Source organism: Silene latifolia, chromosome 11, assembly GCF_048544455.1.
Source record: "Silene latifolia isolate original U9 population chromosome 11, ASM4854445v1, whole genome shotgun sequence".
NCBI classification, from domain to species: domain Eukaryota; kingdom Viridiplantae; phylum Streptophyta; class Magnoliopsida; order Caryophyllales; family Caryophyllaceae; genus Silene; species Silene latifolia.
The window spans coordinates 99,258,255-99,277,272 of record NC_133536.1 but is presented as its reverse complement, the minus strand read 5'-3'; the positions used below and the strand labels follow the sequence as shown (position 1 = coordinate 99,277,272).

The 19,018-nt window shown below is 39.6% G+C and overlaps 1 non-coding gene across 1 annotated transcript; it reads right to left on the bottom strand.

The window, feature by feature from the left end:
* Nucleotides 1–352: 352 nt before the first annotated feature.
* Nucleotides 353–459, bottom strand: LOC141615960 (small nucleolar RNA R71). Its single transcript, XR_012530343.1, has one exon. It is a non-coding gene; the product is annotated as a small nucleolar RNA R71 (small nucleolar RNA).
* Between the last annotated feature and the right edge of the window lie 18,559 nt (nt 460–19,018).

Below are 19,018 nucleotides of genomic sequence, written 5' to 3'. Positions count from 1 at the left end.
CTCCGTACCCACCGAGGAGAATCTACCAAATGGTACTCCTACACCGCAACATCTAACCGGAAATTTTATTGCCAAGTCCGCCTTCATCCAATTAGTTGAGAGGAGCCAATTTGGGGGGATGCCTAGTGAAGACCCTCATTCTCATATGGAAACCGTTTGCGACTATTGTGATGCAATCTCTCAAACGGGCGTGACTCAAGACCAAATTAGATGGGTCTTATTTCCTTTTTCTCTAATCGGCACCGCGAAGCAATGGTTGAAGGGCCTTGATAAGGCCACCCTCGGAATAGATTCTTGGAAGAAGTTGGCTCTAGCTTTCTACAAAAAATTCTACCCACCGGAAAAGACTAACATGCTAAGAGCTCAAATTACGGGTTTTAAGCAAAGGGATGAAGAATATTTATATGAAGCTTGGGAGCGGTTCAAGGGAATTTGTCGCTCATGCCCTCACCATGGACTTAGCGAATGGTTTTTGGTACAACAATTTTGGAATGGTTTATATGAAGATTCTAGGAACATTCTCAATATGGGATCAAATGGAATGTTCACCGAAGTTGATGACAATCAAACATGGAATAAGATTGAGGAAATGGCGGTCCATAACTATCAATATAGTAGACCTCGCAAGGCTACTAGAGGAGGAAAGCATGAAGTGGACTCCGTTACTCAATTGGGTGCTCAACTTAGTGCTCACATTGACACAATCAACTTGAAGTTTGAACAAGCTATGGCTAGACTTGAGGAAAACTCAAAATCATCAAAGCATCATGTTAATGCCATGACGGCATCCTCATCAATCCCAAGTGGGATATGTGAGAATTGTGGAACTTTGGGACATGACCAAGGTGAATGTAGGGGAACAAATGAACAAGTGAATGCTTTCCAAGCATACAAGAGTGGTACCCCTTATTCCAACTTTTACAATGAAAACACCAAATTCCATCCAAATCTCTCATACAAAAGCCAAAATGTTCAAAACCCTCAAACAACATACACTCCACCACCCATCAGAAACCAAAATCAAAGACCCTTTTACAATCAAAACCAAGGTTACCAAAATCAAAATCCATACAATCACCAAAATGACCAAGGTTTTGATGTCCAAAAAGCGGTCCTCCAAATGGAAAAGAATCAACAAGAATTTTTCACTCAAATGCAAAAAGATAGCCAAGCAAAGGAAACTACCATCAACAACATTCTAGCTCACACCAAGATGTTGGAAACACAATTGACTCAACTAGCATCTTCAAGCTCACAAAGACAAAAGGGGCAATTACCACCTCAAAGTAATCCCCCTAGACATGAAACGTTTAGTGCCATTCACTTGAGAAGTGGTACAAGGTATGAAGCACCGAAGAAGCAAGTTGAGGATGAAGTTGTGGAAGCTAGTGAAAAGGAAGAAATTGTGCAAAGCTCCAAAGATGGAGAATCATCAAAAGAAGAAAGTTCAAAAAAAATGAAGACAAGGCCAAGGAGAAGGAGCCCATTGTGATTAGACTTCCTTTTCCAAGTCGTCAAGCCAAGCCCAAATTTGATGATCAACTTGGAAAGTTCATGGAAATTGTGAAGAATTTGGAAGTCTCAATTCCTTTCACGAAATTAATCAATCACGTGCCGGCCTATGCGAAATACATGAAAGATATCCTCACAAAGAAGAAGTCGATCCGGAAGCTTGAGACTATCGCCTTCACTAAGGTGAGTAGTGCAATACTTCAAGGGAGTTCACCTCTAAAGTTAAAGGATCCGGGAAGCTTCTCAATACCGTGTACCATTGGCGACACGACGATCAACAAAGCCTTATGTGATCTAGGGGCTAGTGTGAGTGTCATGCCGTACTCGGTGAGTAAAAGGTTGGGGATGGGAGAGCTTAAATGCACCAACATCACACTCCAAATGGCCGATAGATCGACGAAGACACCGTTAGGGATATGGGAAGATGTCCCCGTGCGAATTGGGAAGTTTTTCATCCCGGTGGACTTTGTCATTGTTGATATGGAGGAAGATTCCAACATTCCAATCATTCTAGGAAGACCTTTCCTACACACCGCGGGTGCGGTGATTGATGTGAAACATGGTGAGCTCACTCTAGAAGTGGGAGATGAAAGCATAACTTTTAATCTTGACAAGACTATGAGAGCTCCTCGTTTGCATGAACCATGTTACATGATTGATCATTATAGCCGAAAGGATGAGAGGAAGAAATCGGAACTCCAATGGAAGAAGAAAATTGAAGATGCTCCATTCAAAGAGCAAGTGAATTGTGACAAGGAGAGCTTGCAAAGCTCATCAAAATCAGTCAAGGAAGAAGAGGATGGCCTCATGGGCCAAGAGAAGAAATTGGGAGAGTTGTCTCCATCTAAGCAAGAGATTTTCAATGATCAACTTAATGAAGTTTGTGGTCTTTGGGACAACGAATTTGAAGGGATTTTTAATCCCTACATTGGTAATGCCATCAATCAAGACCGACAACAAGGGCCAAGGTCTATTGAAGACCTCTACCATGATAATGAACAAGCTTTTGATTACTTCTTCAAGGTGTTGAGCAACATCAACAACACCTTGAACATGCCCCCTTGACATCTCATCATGAATGAGAGTTTGGCGGAGTCCTCCCTAAACCACCACTTGTAAATATTTCTAACTCCCTAACTTACATTTCAAATTCTTGTATTGCATTTTTTGTCATCTTTGGATTTTTATTTACTTTGATCAAGATAATTGTCATGTTTGAGAGAAGTGAGGGAGGGACTAACAATTTCAATTGATGTGTAGTGCTTTTAGCTTAGTGTGGGGATGACAATTGCCTAGGCTATCCATGCCTAGTAGTGCCCCCACAATGACGAACACAAGACTTGAAGAAAGAATAGAAGAATGGTAAGGGAAATGCATTGTGCACGGATGGAACTGAATCCGAGTACACAGGGGTCGAATCCGAGCGGATTCAGCAGAATCCGCCCGTCTTGATGCAATCCGAGCGTCTTTGAAAAGACGCCCGTCCTGAACTGAGCTGAATTTTGAAAATTTCTTGACTGTGACTGAATCCGGGCGTCCTGATCAGCAATCCGCCCGTCTTGAAAGAAAGACGTCCGTCTTTGCAGCTGAGGAAAACAAGAAAAATCTCCTGGACTGAAATCCGTCCGTCTTCAGCCAAATCCGCCCATCCAGTGTCAAGCAAATCCGAGCGTCTTCCACCGAATCCGCCCGTCTTTAGGCGAGTTTTGTAAAACCCAGAAAGAGCAGAATCCGCACGGATTGCCCCTGCAGATTCGAAAATTTCGGTCTCTTTAAAACCCCTCCCACCTTCATTCATTCATTCATTCATTCATAAACACTACCCACAACATCAAAACCCTCATCCTCTCCATCACAAAAACAAAATCCCTCAACAACATTCACCAAAAACAAATCAAATCATCCTTCCAACAACAAATCAATCACTCCTTCTTCAATAAAAATCAAAACCAAACACAAAATCTTCAACCTTTGAGTCGATTTTTGATTTCATAAAGGCAAAGCCTTTCACCTTTAAATCGATTTGGGTACACTACAAATTGAAGATTTTTCATTCTTTTCTTGGTTAGTTCATCAATGGCAAGGACTAAGGGAGCAACAAAGGCAACAAAGGCACCAAAGGCTAAGGCACTCTCACAAAGGCAAAAGGCTCTTCAAACAAAGAAAGCATTGGCTATGGTGGTAGCAACACCAAACTTGGAAGTGCAACAACAACAACAACCTTCTATGGGAGCAACAACACCTTCTACTCTAGAAATCGATCAACTTTTGCATTATCCGGAGGTAACTTTTATTTCCGAAACCCATAGAAATACCTTTGCCATGTTTGCTATGAAGTCATTACAATCCACCAAATTTATTTGTGAAGATACCTTAGAAAAATTGGGTGTTCTTGAGCAAACTAGAGCCTTTTTCAAAGCCATGAGGTTGAAGAAATTGTTTGAAACAATGGAATTGACATACCCCTCCCTTACCTTGGAATTTTTGAGTTCTTTGAAAGTCACCAAAGTTGAGAATAGGGAGAATCTCGAGTTTCGTCTAGCTAATGTTAGTAGACGCATTACCTTTAGGGAATTGAGTGAAATTTTGGGTCTTAGTGATGAACTGCGTTATTTTAAGAATTATGGAAAGTATGACCCCGAACCTCTTTGGGAGGCAATTTCCGGGAGGAAATTTGAGGACTTTCATGCGAGTCGTGCTCTTTTGGTCCACCATCCGGGCATAAGAGTATGGCACAAGGTCGTGGGAAACACCATAATTGCAAGGAAAGATACCAACAATTTCACCAAACTTGATTTTATTCTCCTTGAATCGGCTTTGAACATTGGAAGAGTACACACCAAGCCTTACAATTCTTTGAGGCTCTTGGTAGATAGATGGCTCAACATTGATTGTGGGAAGAAGGGCACTACCGTTATTGTCATTGGCGGCCTAGTCACTATCCTAGCTAAGCACTTTGATCCTAACTTCAATAAGGATAACAAGTACAAAGCAAAGGAGGGTGGTCATATTGTTGATTTGCATACTATGATACACAAGTACAAGTGGGTTGCCCATAACCCCCTTGACACTAAGTATGGATGGCTCACTAGTGAAGCTAGATCGTTCACCTTGCCTTCAAAGATTTGTCGTCTAAGCGTCCACTGGACCAATTATCTACTTCCCCTTTCTAAAGAGGCCGAGTATATTATTCAACAACAAAAGGGTGATCTTGAAATGCCCTCCTCTTCCATTGTCATACCACCTTACCCATTTGAGTATGAAGAGTTCAAGCCGGAAGGAGTTGAAGCTAGAAAAGATTATGTGACTCTTCTCATGCAAGCAATGCACAAGCAAGCCTTTGAAGATCGGAAAAATGCTTACTTGGCTCAATATCCACCCCTCCTACACTTAGCTAGGCAAGGACTACTTGATCCATCTTGTCCTTTGCCTAGTTGGGCGGATAGAGAAGTCCTATTTCCGGGTGCATCTAGGGTTGTTTTGGGTGACAATGAGGTTGTTGGTAATAATGAAGAAGTTGATGATAACATTGATGAAGAAGCAAGTGAAGAAGAAAAGGATGGTGAAGATGATGAAGAGCAAGGTGAGGAAGAAAGTGAAGAAGCAAATGACAAGGGAAGTGGCAATGTGGCCACTTCTAATGAGGAAAGTGATGGTGATAGCATGATGGAAGATTAGCAAGCCTTGGAGACTCCTACCCTCTCATGGTTTGTCTATTTCTCTCTTTGTTTTAATTATAATTTTGATCATTGTTGGAGTAGTCCTAGCCCCATAGAGGACTCACACCTCGGTACCATTGAGGTGTTCTCATTTTATTGTTCCCATTTTCAAAATCCAAAATGACAAATTAGTTTCATGCATTGCATAGTGTGTGCATGAACTACACCCATCCTTGGACATTAGCAATAGTGTCTCACTCGGTTTGGGGAAGTTAATGCATACACAACGGGAGGTAATCTAAATTATCCTCTCCGTCATAACAAAAACCATGCATCATGTAGTGTAACTTAGTGTAGATTGCATTTAGTGTAGAAATCATGCATCATCTTTGCATAATTTCCATCATTTTGGCCATTGAGGACAATGCCCATATTAGTGTGGGGATGGGAATTCTAACATTTAACTCTTATTCAAAAATCCAAAAAAATTGAAAAATTTCAAAAATCATAAAAATTTAAAAATTGAAAACCCAAAAACTTGTTTATTTCCTTTTGTAGTCTTGTATATATTGTCTTGTATATATTGTGTTTGTTCTATCCTTGTTCACATTGATTGACTACGCCACATCCGAGACATGAGGATATTGAAGACCGCATGGTATGATCTTTCCAATCTTCTTTTTTCCTCTTTATGTTGATGACTATGTGGCTTTATTTTGATTGATGCGGTATAACAATGTGAACTTAGGACTTGCATTTAGTTTATATGTCATATTAGTTAATAGAATCACTTGCATTAAGATGTTTATATTAGTTGCATCATGGCATGTAGTTGCATGTTAAAAATGTTTTGAAAAATGCCTATTTAGGAACTTTGACAAGAGCAACTAAGCCATTACAAATACTTGTTCAACTTAAGACTTTGCCTACTAGAATGGTTGTAAAACACCCTAGATAGTGTCATACTAGTGTCTTTTGACCCATGACCCAAAGCCTAGTCAAGGGTTTGCATGTGAGTCACCTATCCAACCCCGTGATGCGATGTGGACTTGGTTAACTTGTCTAGGTGACCTTGTTTGACCTTGTGGTAAGGCAACCCAAAAATATTTTCTATCAATAAGCTTGAAGTGCTCATTTCAAAGAAATTTTGTCATGTGGAAGTAATGTAATGCCAAGGAAACCTCAAATGTTATGAATTGTTGAAAGTTGAGAAATTTAAGTTGTTTTGATAGAGGCGTACCACTTCGATGTGCTTTGGTGCGGGATCCATTGAATTGGGCCCCCATACGGTTGTGAATTCGGCCGCCCAGAGACAGAGTGACTATCACCCCGAAAAGCTATTGTCTAGAGGTTAACCGGTTGCCTAATAAGCGATTGGCGAAAGCAAAGGACACTAGCCCGGAAGGGACAAACCCCATCTTGAATTTTTGAAATGTGAAAGTGAAATGAGGTCAATTTTGAATACTAGTCATATCCACCCGTTGTGAATAAAGATTTGAGCATTTCATTCCCAAAAAGCCTTTTTGTCAAGCCACTTGGTCGAGTTTGGGACGATCCATGACCTTTACTTTTGTAGAGAATTCGAGACTTGTCATGTCATATGCTACTAGCATCATAGGGATCATCATTCCACCACCATCTGATCGCTCTTGACAAAAGCATTTGGAAATTGAGGACGAAAGTAGTCTAGTTTAACACCATTTGGAGGTGATTTGGTGCCATCCTCTTAGCCTTAGTAATTTGTTGAACTAGTATTTGTGAAGGATTACATGCTCTTAAATTTGTTCCTCTTTAGTGCCTCCTCCACTTGATGAGGGAGTGGCTATTCTTTTTGTAGATGCATCCATTATGTGTTTTTGTGTGCTTAATGTTTGGATGTGTCGCCATTTTGGCAAGACCCACCTTGCCTTGCAAGAAGGCATCCTACCTCATGGTTGTCTTGTTGTGAGTTGAAGGGGCGGAGTGAGACGCGCTAATTGTCTCATATCAGCTATATTATTAGGATAGGTTAGTATTGGTCCTAGTCTTTGTCACCTCTTTACTCGGGACGAGCAAAGGTTCGGTTTGGGGATATTTGATGTGACCATAATTAGCGCATATTTAGCCCCCGAATTAGCCTTGTTCCCATGCTTTTTAGTGCATATTTGGGTCATTTCTTATCTTTAGTTCTTTGTTTTGCATATTCTTTGAGATTTTGATCCCTTGGTAGGAAAGGAGTAAGAATCTTGCATTTTCATGGCAAAACGAGACTAAATTGATCGAATTCAATGACCAAGCATCAAGGAGAGACAAGATTAGAAGGCCTTTGTACATATTATAATAGAAGAGCAATGTTGAGAAAGGATCCTTGAGTCCCCAAGGAAATCCCCAAGGAATTTATGAAGAAAAGGGAAGAAAAGAAGAAGATATGTTCTTTGAGTGACAATCCGAGCGGATTGTCACCAATCCGTCCGTCCCGCAAATGCGCAGAATCCGTGCGGCTTTGCACCATTCCGCTCGGATTCCACCTCCACAATCCGCCTGGATTCCCTTGAATCCGCTCGGATTCCAACGCCGATTCCGCCCGTCCCGACCTTATTCTCGCCTTGGATTCCAAAGACAAAGACGATTTCCTCTTCTCCAAGCTACAAAGAAAGAAGCCCTTCTCTTGAAAAATACCGGGTCCTCCTTGCTCAATCTAAAAAGTGTAATTACTAGTTTAGCCCTTAGTTAACCCTAATGCATCCTCCCTAATTTCCACTATAAATACCCCATTAGTCTAATTAGAGGAGCATGTTCTTCTTATCAATAATTAGAGTAGTTAATATCAATCAAATCTCTCTTTAGTTTTGTAATCAACAATTAATCAAGTTCTAATACAAGTTATATTTCCTTAATCTCTCTCTTGTTCATCCTTTATTTTAGGTAATTGAATATTATTGGAATCATTAGTAGGTATAATTATCTTAATCCCTTTTTAATTATTGTTAATTACTTTCATTTATTCATCATGTTTCATATTGTTGGTATGATTGACAACCTTGCTAGCATGATCAACATGATAATGAGTGAGTAGTCTCTTAGCTAGGGTTAAATGGGTGATTAGGGGTTCCCAACATGGGGAATGATTCATGCTTAAATTAATATGCTTTCATGTTTTATTTGCTTGCTTGTTTTGATCTCAACTCTTGCACATGTTATGTTTGATGAAATGCTAAGCCTATGAATCCTTGAATTTACCACCATCACCTATCTTTTCAATGAGACTTGTAAGACATAACCCAACTCGAGTCTCATTAGACCATGCATGTTGTTGAGTAGGGAAGATTAAGTCGACTTGTAGGTGTTGTACAATCTAATCGATTCGGCTCCGGGACCCAAACTTTCCTAGGATTGTAAGATATAACCCAACTCAATCCATCACAACAATAATTGCTTGCTTGTAATTTGAGAACATGTTTGTATGATCATATCCCATGATTCCCCTATGATCCCATGACACCCTAGTGCTTTTAATCAATTGTTTACACCCCTCTTTAATTCATCTTGCTTGTTTATTTTCATTGCTATTTTAGTTTAGTGACCTTCTACATCAACCCAATTTGTGACACCCCTTAGACACCACTAGTTGCAATAGAAATCTCATTTCAACTCCCGTCCTATGGGATCCGACCTTTACTTGCCTCTTTACTAATTGTAGAGTTGTTTGTGAAGTTATAAATTGTGTTTTGATTCGACCGTGACCCAACGACCACATCTTTAATTGTGAACACGAAACGGACTCGCATCAAATATGGGTCGATGATGATGAAGATGAGTATCTCACTGAACACTACCTAGTCAAAATCAGTGATCAAATAGTCCAAAATTGTGAAGATCAAGATGTAGACCACCTTACTCGTTCGGGACGCCCATACCAAAACACTTCTAAAAATGGTCCCATAACGAATGGTCCAACCAATGTGGTCACACCAAATGATAATGAAGATGGCTCCACCGACCATTTGCTAAAGCAACTACAGAAGACAAAGGCTGATCTTTCAGTCTGGCAACTAGTGGCAAGCTCATTCCCATATCGCCAAGCTTTACTGCAAGCCTTGGCCAAGCTAAATGTGGCACATAAATCCACACCCAATGACGTAGTCAACTTGGTCTTCCAAGAATCACCAAAGCTAAGTAATCCTATTACTTTCCCGGATGAAGATTTGCCACCCTTTGGTGCTAGTCACAATTTGGCTCTTTATATCACTATCATTTGCCTAAAGAAGAATGTGCCAATGACTTTGGTAGATGACGGCTCCGCAGTCAATGTCATACCTTTGAAAACGGCATACAAATTGGGCATGAAAGAGTCGGATTGGACCCCTACCAACCAAGGTGTTCGCGCATATGATGGTACACGACGAAAGGTAGTAGGACTTGTTAACCTTGCCATAGCCACAGGGCCGATTGAGCGAAAGGTTAACTTCAAAATAGTGGACATTGAAGCATCCTTTAACATACTGCTGGGAAGACCTTGGATTCACGCTTCCAAAGCGGTAACATCCACCCTCCACCAGAAAATCAAAATCCCACTAAACGGTAAAGTGGTGACGATCACTTCGTCACCCATCAAGGCAATAATCGAAAAGAAGTCAAGTAATCAAGTCCTTGCGGATCCAGTACATGAACTTGGGGGCTTCCATAGCATAAATGTCATAGAAAATGAGTTGGCACCCTTATACTTCAATCCCTACTCTAATTTAGTGGTCAACCACGTGCTCAAATCCCAGGGATACTTCCCAGGAATGCCTTTGAATCCTATCCGAAGGAACACTTTTGCACCCTACAAAGAAGGCAACTCACAAAGAATACCTCTTGGACTAGGATAAAAACCCACTAAAGAGGAAGTTCTCGAGATGCTCGGTCAAGTTCAAAACCGTAAGAATGTGGGAATCCAAATGCGACCCTACCTCCCTACCCTAAATGGATACTTTGTTAGGGAAGGAAGTCAAGATATCTTTCACCGATTTCCCGAACCTCGGCACTATCTCGAAAGGAAGCTAGCCGGAATAGAGATCTTTCACGATTGCTACTTCATTCCTCCAGAAACGGTTCCTACCGTCAAGACTTGTCAAGCACCTTGCTTAGACGAACAAGCTGTTAGTCTACTATTTGGAGAAGATCGATTCGTTAGAGCCACGCAGGATGAGATCATTACCATGATACTTCAAGACGATCACTTCAACCCTACCGCGTTAATCACAGAAACCAACACCAATCAGCAGAAAGGATGGAGAAAGTCGATCAAGTGGACAAACAATCAAGGAAGACTCTTCAAGCTCACCACTGGAGAAGGAGAGATGTTCAAAGGAGAACCAGAAGACGATGAATTCGAGTCAGAGTCAGAGTCGGAGTCAGAGTCGGAGTCTAGAGAAGTTCCTAGAGAGTCTCCTCCTGTCGTCACTCCCACTCCCCTTGTTTCTCCTAGCTTAGTACCAAGTAGTAACAGTAGTTCGGGAAATGTACCAACGGCTGTCCCTTTACCGCCACTGACTACAGAACAGATGGCTTCTTTATTTAAAATTTTCTCAAATTTTAATATGAATAAATCAGGTTCTGCTTACTCTTTGTGTTATTCCGAATGCAATTCTGTTTACGATGATAATGAGGATGACCCAGACCCAGACTCAATCGAAATACCTCCCTACATAGCCAAAGAAATACTACAAGAGGGGGAAGGGGGACCAGTAATAGAAAACACTGAACCTGTCAACGTAGGAACCGAACTATAACCCCAAGAACTTAGGATAGGGACGACCTTGAGCCCTACCGAAAGGGCCAGTTTCATAGACCTCTTGCACGAGTTCAAAGACGTTTTTACTTGGTCCTACAAAGACATGCCAGGGATCGACAGGGACATCGCAGAGCATAAAATCCCAATCAAACCGGGTTTCAAACCCGTGAAACAGAAGTTTCGTCGAATGAGGACATAATGGGCTCTCAAGATCAAGGAAGAAGTCGATAAACAGTTCAAAGTCGGGTTCATCAAAGTTTCCGAGTACCAGACTGGGTAGCTAACATAGTACCCGTACCCAAAAAGGATGGGAGAATCCGTGTTTGTGTTGATTTTAGAGACTTAAACAAAGCGAGTCCTAAGGATGACTTTCTTCTACCACATATCGACATATTGGTGGACAATACAGCAGATCACACATTACTATCCTTTATGGATGGATATGCAAGATATAACCAGATCAAGATGACCATAGAAGATATGCATAAGACCACCTTCGTCACTCAATGGGGAACCTATTGCTACACGGTTATGCCGTTTGGGTTAATTAACGCCGGAGCTACGTACCAACGCACCGCAACTACGCTCTTACATGACATGATGCATAAAGAAGTTGAGGTATACGTAGATGACATGATTGTCAAGTCCAATGATAGAGAGGGGCACATTGCGAACCTTCGCAAATTCTTCTCAAGGCTACGGAAGTACAACATGAGGCTCAATCCTCAGAAATGCGCATTCAGAGTAACATCTGGTAAACTCCTGGGATACGTTGTTAGCCAACGAGGAATAGAAATAGACCCTTCTAAGATCAAAGCTCTAACCTCAAACGGAGAAAGAAGTTAGAGGATTCCTAGGCAAGGTGCAATACATAAGTCGATTCATATCGAAACTCACCATGATCTGCGAACCTATCTTCAAAAGGTTAAAGAAAATAGATCACACCATGTGGGATGATTACTGTTAGAAGGCTTTCGACCGAATCAAGGAGATATTAGCCAAACCACCAGTGCTCATGCCACCTCAATGAGATCAACCTCTTGGTTTATATCTCACGGTAACTGAAACGGCCATGGGCGCCATGCTAGCTCAAACCGTAGGAAAAGAAGAAAGAGCTATCTACTACCTTTGTAAGAAGTTCTTGGAGTACGAGTGCAAATACACGCCACTCGAGAAGACATGCCTCGCTCTTGTGTGGGCAACGAAGAAGCTACGCCATTACATGCTCAGCTACTCCGTGAAAATATACTCCAAAATGGATCCTGTCAAATACCTCTTCGAGAAACCCGTTCTCAATGGACGTTCAGCAAGACGGACTTTGATGCTCTCAGAGTTCGATCTCAAGTATGTACCTCTGAAAGTTATAAAGGGGCGCGCCGTTGCCGAATTCTTCGCAAAAAATCCTATTAATGATACACAAACGATAGACACCTGGTCGTTTCCGGATGAGGATATACTCCAAACCGATGTAGACTTCTGGGACCTTTATTTTGATGGAGCATCGAACTTAAGAGGATTTGGAATAGGAGTGTTGTTCATTTCTCCTGAAGGCGAGCATACACCAGTATCTGTCAAACTCGACTTCGAGGTGACAAATAATGCTGCAGAATACGAGGCTTGTCTCAATGGATTGCAAGCGGCAGTAGGTTTGGGCATCAAGAATCTTTTAGTGCACGGGGATTCATCTTTGATCATCAACGAAATTACGGGATCTTGGAAAATCCGAAGTGAAAGCTTAGCACCTTAACAAGCCAGAATAGACCAAGTAGCCCAATTCTTCGATCAAGTAACCTACCTACACCTACCTCGAGAGGAGAATCAATTTGCAGATGCTCTTGCAAAACTTGCATCTTTGATTAATATGCCGGATAGCATGGTAGAAATGCCGTTATGCATCGAACGAACGTCAGAGCCAGCATATGTGCACCAAATCACCGATAAAGAAGAAATCACAGAGGAACCTTGGTTCCAAGCGATCCTAAACTTCAAACTCAACGGCACCTATCCACCGCATATGGACAAAAGGGGACAATGTGATATACGCTTACTAGCTTCCCAATACGTTCTCATGCAAGGAGAGTTATACAAAAGAACACCTCTTGGTGTAATCCTACGCTGTCTTGATCATTCACAGGTATGGAAAGTGATGGAAGAAGTCCATGATGGAGAATGTGGCCCTCACATGAGTGGACCCATTATGGCAAAGAAAATCACACGTTTGGAATATTATTGGACCAGAATGGAATCTGATTGCATCAAATATGTAAGACATTGCCACAATTGCAAAATCTTCGGGAATGTGCAACATGTCCCTCCTTCATTGCTTTACACCATGACATCTCCCTGGCCATTTTCTGCTTGGGGAATCGACATCATCGGCAAGATCACTCCAGCTGGAACAGGAGGTCACTGTTTCATCCTAGTAGCAATCGATTACTTCACCAAATGGGTAGAAGCGGCTTCCTACACCAGTCTTACAGCCAAGAACGTGGCAAAGATCATACAAACCAACATCATCTGTCGATACGGTAGCCCACATGAGATCATCAGTGACAATGGATCACATTTCAAAGCTGAGACTAAGCAATTGCTAGCCAGTACAAAATCAAGAATCACCATTCCTCGCCATATAGACCACAAACTAATGGCGCGGTAGAGGCGGCAAACAAAAATGTTGTCACAATCCTCAAGAAAATGATTGACAACTATCGAGATTGGTCAAGCAAGATACCCTTTGCTTTCTGGGGATACCGTACGTCTGTTAGGACGCCCACTGGGGCCACCCCTTTCTATTTGACCTACGGCATGGAAGCTGTAGAACCAGTCGAGCTAGAAATACCATCCTTGCGTATTTTACTCGAAATTCAAATCCCAGAAGCCGATTGGAAGAGGGATAGGTATGAAGAACTCATCCTCCTGCATGAACGAAGATTGCGTGCATTAAACAATGTGCAAACATATCAGGCACGTATCAAACGAGCCTTCAACAAAAGGGTTAAGCCAAGGAACATCAACGAAGGAGACTTGGTCCTCAAATCAATTAGAGCTCTTTTACCTGTCGATCCACGAGGAAAATTTAAACCCAATTGGGCCGGGCCATTTCTAGTCAAGTCCATACTTCCAGGGGGTGCGGTTAGGATCACAGACTTAGATGGGAACAAATTTGCCAACCCGACAAACCTCGACCAACTGAAACGTTACTATGCCTAGAATAGGAGCAAAAACGCGCCTCGCGTAACCTCATGTGTCGCTCTTGTGGCACTAAATAAACGGCCCCTGGCCAAGCTGAATTAAGCTAATGTCATCTTGCTCTTGCATTTTGACAATATGTCATCCTCATATCATCAAATAAACTGAAATGCATTTTAGGAGTAAGTGGAAGCTGGTGCTTATTTTCTAAGTTCATTATAAGCTCTTGCTTAGAACAATTATTCTTTTACATTTACTTGAACTACGCGCAAGAGTTTGATTTCATTTTTTTAAATGAATACGTAGGCAATCCTTCATAGGATACAACCCATTAATTATTTTAAATGTGAATAGAAGGACATTTGCAAATGCATTTGGAATTCGACAAGAATAATGATAGAAAATCGTAACGGTTTCATAACCAATCAACCTCTTTTATTTCATTTCTTTTAATAATAATACGCTACATAATAAAAGATTTCAAATTAAAAGAGGCTACGATTCTAAAAACCCCACCTCCTTATTACAATAATAATAATAATAATAATAAATAATAATAATAAAGACTTAGGCTATTCTTCCATTTTCCCTTTGCCTTGGTCACTTTTATCATATTTATTGTCCCGACCTCGAGCCTGACGCTCTTGCGCCACTTCCGACATAATCACCAATGGTCTCTCTCGTGGTCTAGCCTTGCCATTCTTGTCAACCACCATCTCGACGGCAGGAGAAGTCTTCGGTTTCTTTGAAGGATGAACAACTCGAAACCCGGCTTCTTCCTCTCCCTCAGTCAGATGCTTCTCTTTCTCCTTTTCTACATCACGAACCTTGTAGGCAACAGGCTCGCGTTTCCTCTATCTCTCGCGCTCCTCTGGAGTAGTAGCTTTCCTCCACCGCAAATAGGAATCCGACACCCACATAGCACTAACAGAAGAGTTCAAGAACCACGTATTTCTTTGAGCCCATTTGATGGCCCATTCTCTTCGACTCTAAGTAGTAAGCGCCACGGCAGTCTGCGCGGGACAGTGTCAAGCTTCGGAATCATCTGCTTCAATCCAACCTGCCTCATCAACCTCTCCGGGAAGATGCATATCATAAAGTCCAAGCCAGGAATGCGCACAGACCGGGTAGGATCCAAGGATGATACTCCAGTGACATATTTGAGATGCCACCATGGTACGATCCATCTAATCAAGGGACATCATCACTCTTCAATTTGTTTTCCCAATAGTTGCAGACTCGAGTGAAATCCACCATGTAGAGCCTGGTCCTCATCGCGATTGAGCAAGCATGATAAGCAGAAACATTAACTGGGGGCTCGTTCAATCGAAGACGCTTCATAAGCCTGACCTACCAAAAACAGGTATTAGGAAAAAAAAAAAAAAAAAAACGAAAAAAAAAGAAAAAAAAAGAAAAAAATGAAAGAAAAAAAAAAGAAAAAATTCTTTTACCTGCAAAATAATGGGACTTCCCAGATAAGGAAGGTCACGATTGGCTTTCCTGTTATCTAACCCGAACAGGTACTCTCCTAAGCACAGGCAAGATGGGCTCCTGCGCAGCTCCATTTGCTCAATCAAGCTCAAATAACGAGGATCACCTCTCAAATCCTCATCAACATGCCCTTGAAGGACATATACATGTAGAAGGCAAAACCCGAATGCCCTTCACCTGGCAACATAAGAGATAGTGGGATCGGCCCTATTGATGAATCGATCAATGAAGTCCAACATTCGCACTCCCTTCGAGGTCACAAGACGGTCCACCTCAGCTCTTGTCAACCCAAGCAAATCCCTAAACTTATTCTTATATCCTTGAGAAGTAGAGGGAATAGCAGGCAAATGTTCCGGGTCCCAACCACCAATCACAGCAATTGTTGGAGCTAGTGTCCTCCACAGTTAGTGTGATAACGTGTATAAATATCTTATAGGTTCACAGGGTATACTTAGTATTTTATCAATTGATTAACGTTTACTAATAACGGTTGGCTTGCTAGAAGTTTGACGTTATTATCATACTGATGGCGGTGATCAACTGGTCCCTAAAAGTCACACCTAAAGGATGTGTTTGAGAGATGTGATTATATGAAAATATAATCACATTGATGCCTTATATGACTAAAAGGTTAGTCCATGTATTTGACTAAAAAGTTAGTCAATGTGATGATGAGACGATTATTTAATACAATTAAATAATATCAGTTAAGACGAATTAATTGTTAATTCGTAAATTGAATATAAACTCTTATATTTAATTAATGTATATAATGTTAGCTTAAACGAATTAAGATGTTAATTCGTAATTAAACATAAACGGTTATATTTAATTAGCAAATTATAAATATGCGATATTTATAGTTAATGTATATATTATACGAAATTGTCATAATAAATAAAGATAGACCGGTATTAATAAATCGACTACAAACTGTTGTGTGTGAACTTATTAAATACATGACGACATAAATGACAATTGATATATATACACATTTTATACAATATAAAAACAACCTAAAATAAGAAGATTTCTCTCCTTATTTTTGGTATACACGGTTTGAAGAAAAAAAAAAGGAAGAAAATTTCTTCCCTATTTTTCCTCCCATTTGGACGGTTAAAAGAGGAGAAAAAGGGGATCATTTCTCTCACTTGTGTTTGACCTAATAACTCTCATCACAAAACCCTAAAAATCAATTAGAAATTAGGGTTCTTATTCTAGCAAAAAGAAAGGCATTTCTTGGAGCATTTTGGGTGCAACGATTAGGAGAATATCGATCTCGATATTTGTTCTTAAGCCAAATTGTTAGGACCGGAGGTTAATTCTAATCTCTAATCTTTTGTTTATGCAATTTCGTTTATGACTCGTAATTTTATATTTGATAATTTCCTTATAATCCGAATTTTCTTGATGAGATATACCGATATTTCCCACAAGTGGTATCAGAGCATAGGCCACGAAATTATATTATATGATTTTCATAAATGAAACAAACAAAAAAAAAAAAATTCTTTTTTTCGGCCGCACCATTTTTTTCTGCCGAGATGATTTTTTTTTTTATGCTTTGTTTCCATTTTGATTTATTGATATTGTTGTTTTAATATGTTAAGATGATAATATGATAAATTTGTAGATGTTTTGATTTGATACAAATTAAATTGAAATGGAAATGGAAATTGTTTTGATTGTTGATGTTCATTTGTTTTGCTATATAATTTTGGCATACATGATGTTAAATTGTTGTTTAAGAATCATGATTCATTTATTTAATAATGTTCAAATCAATTGTGATGAATCAATTATTCGGATAATCGATTTAATCATAATTTAGATATTCATTTTAAGAGGTTAACTTGAATCATCTAGGTTGGATCTATGTTTAAATTAAAAGTTGATGATTATGCCAATCTTGTTATAGTAGCAACATTAAACAAATTTGTTCACATTAAAAGGGTTATTTTCGAGAAAAAGAAAAAAAAAATTCGTTTTTGTTTTGGCCAATTATTATTATACATTATATCTATAATGTATGATTGTTTGTTGTGAAAAAGTTCACAAAATTTTAGATACCCAATTATTTTAAAGTGGTTTAAAATAATGTTAGATTAATTCATATTACATGTTAATGTGTATTAAGATTGGAATTATTGTGAGTAATTGAGGAATTGTCATATAATTTTGATAATTTTAAAAATAGGTGGTTTGGATAAATTACTCTGCATAATTAAGGAATTACGTCTTGAATGATTAATTTATAGTTGATGCATTTTATTTAAGTTGTATGAATTGTTAAATGGTTTTTTTACGTATTTTTGTAATCGGTTGTAATATGTATTACCTAGTGTGGCCTTAGTTGATTATGTTTTCGTAATGATGGAAACATAATCTTGATGTAATTTTGAGATCTCGTATCTCCTTTCGTTTTCTTTAAGTATTATGTTTTGAAATTAGAATGTAAATAGGTTTATTTTGTAATTTTTATTTGTAATTTTGAGAAGACTAAAGATGGAGATTGGATTGCTCACTCCCGCTACATGGACCTAGATGGAACATCAAGACAAGCTTCTCGGGTCCTAGGAAGGATTCCAAAGTTGTATTTATGTTCATTTTGGTAGATAGGCCACACTAGGACTTTGTTTTTATTTTACGTTTTTCCTTTTTTGTTGCTTTTCATCGCATGATAGTTAGTGCATCATATTCCGCCTAAACCAAACCACCTACTTATATGCATGAAAATTGACTCATATAATTTGGATGTTAGTTATCATGGACATAAAGATGTCACACTATATTAAGCCATCATCTTAGTTTATTCATTCTCGCATGCTAGATATTAGTTCACTTAAAATGAATTAAAATAAAGTTGATGGGATCTTCCTCTAAAACTAAAATTGAGACTAGTCTTTATACGCCAAACAACTATGAATCCCTTCTTCGTCGGTAGGCATATAGGACCTTACTCTCCATGTGACCCCTTCTCCGTTGGGTAAGTAGTTTGTGTTGACTTATTTTACCTCAACATTATAATCCGAAGAGTTTCTCGTGATTATTATGGACTATAGATAGAATTTACAGAAATTTATCAACCAAGAATTCTAAAAGTAGAATTAGCCAAGAGGTTCGCTTATCAATTTACAGATAATTGAGTCTTGGGATCATTTATATAATTCTTGAGGGAGGTCAATTGTATAAATGCTTGAGTCTTCGCATTATAACAGTTTTTGCATTAGACTTAAATCATAACGATGAGTATGCTTATTATGTTTTTCTTCTTCTTTTCGCAGTGTAGAATTTGTTTTATATTGATAATATTGCTTACAACAAATGGCTGGAAACAATGATATCCCTATGCCAAGTGCCACACTTGCACGCGAGTCCTGGCTCAGAACTTTCATGGACCACATGAATCAGT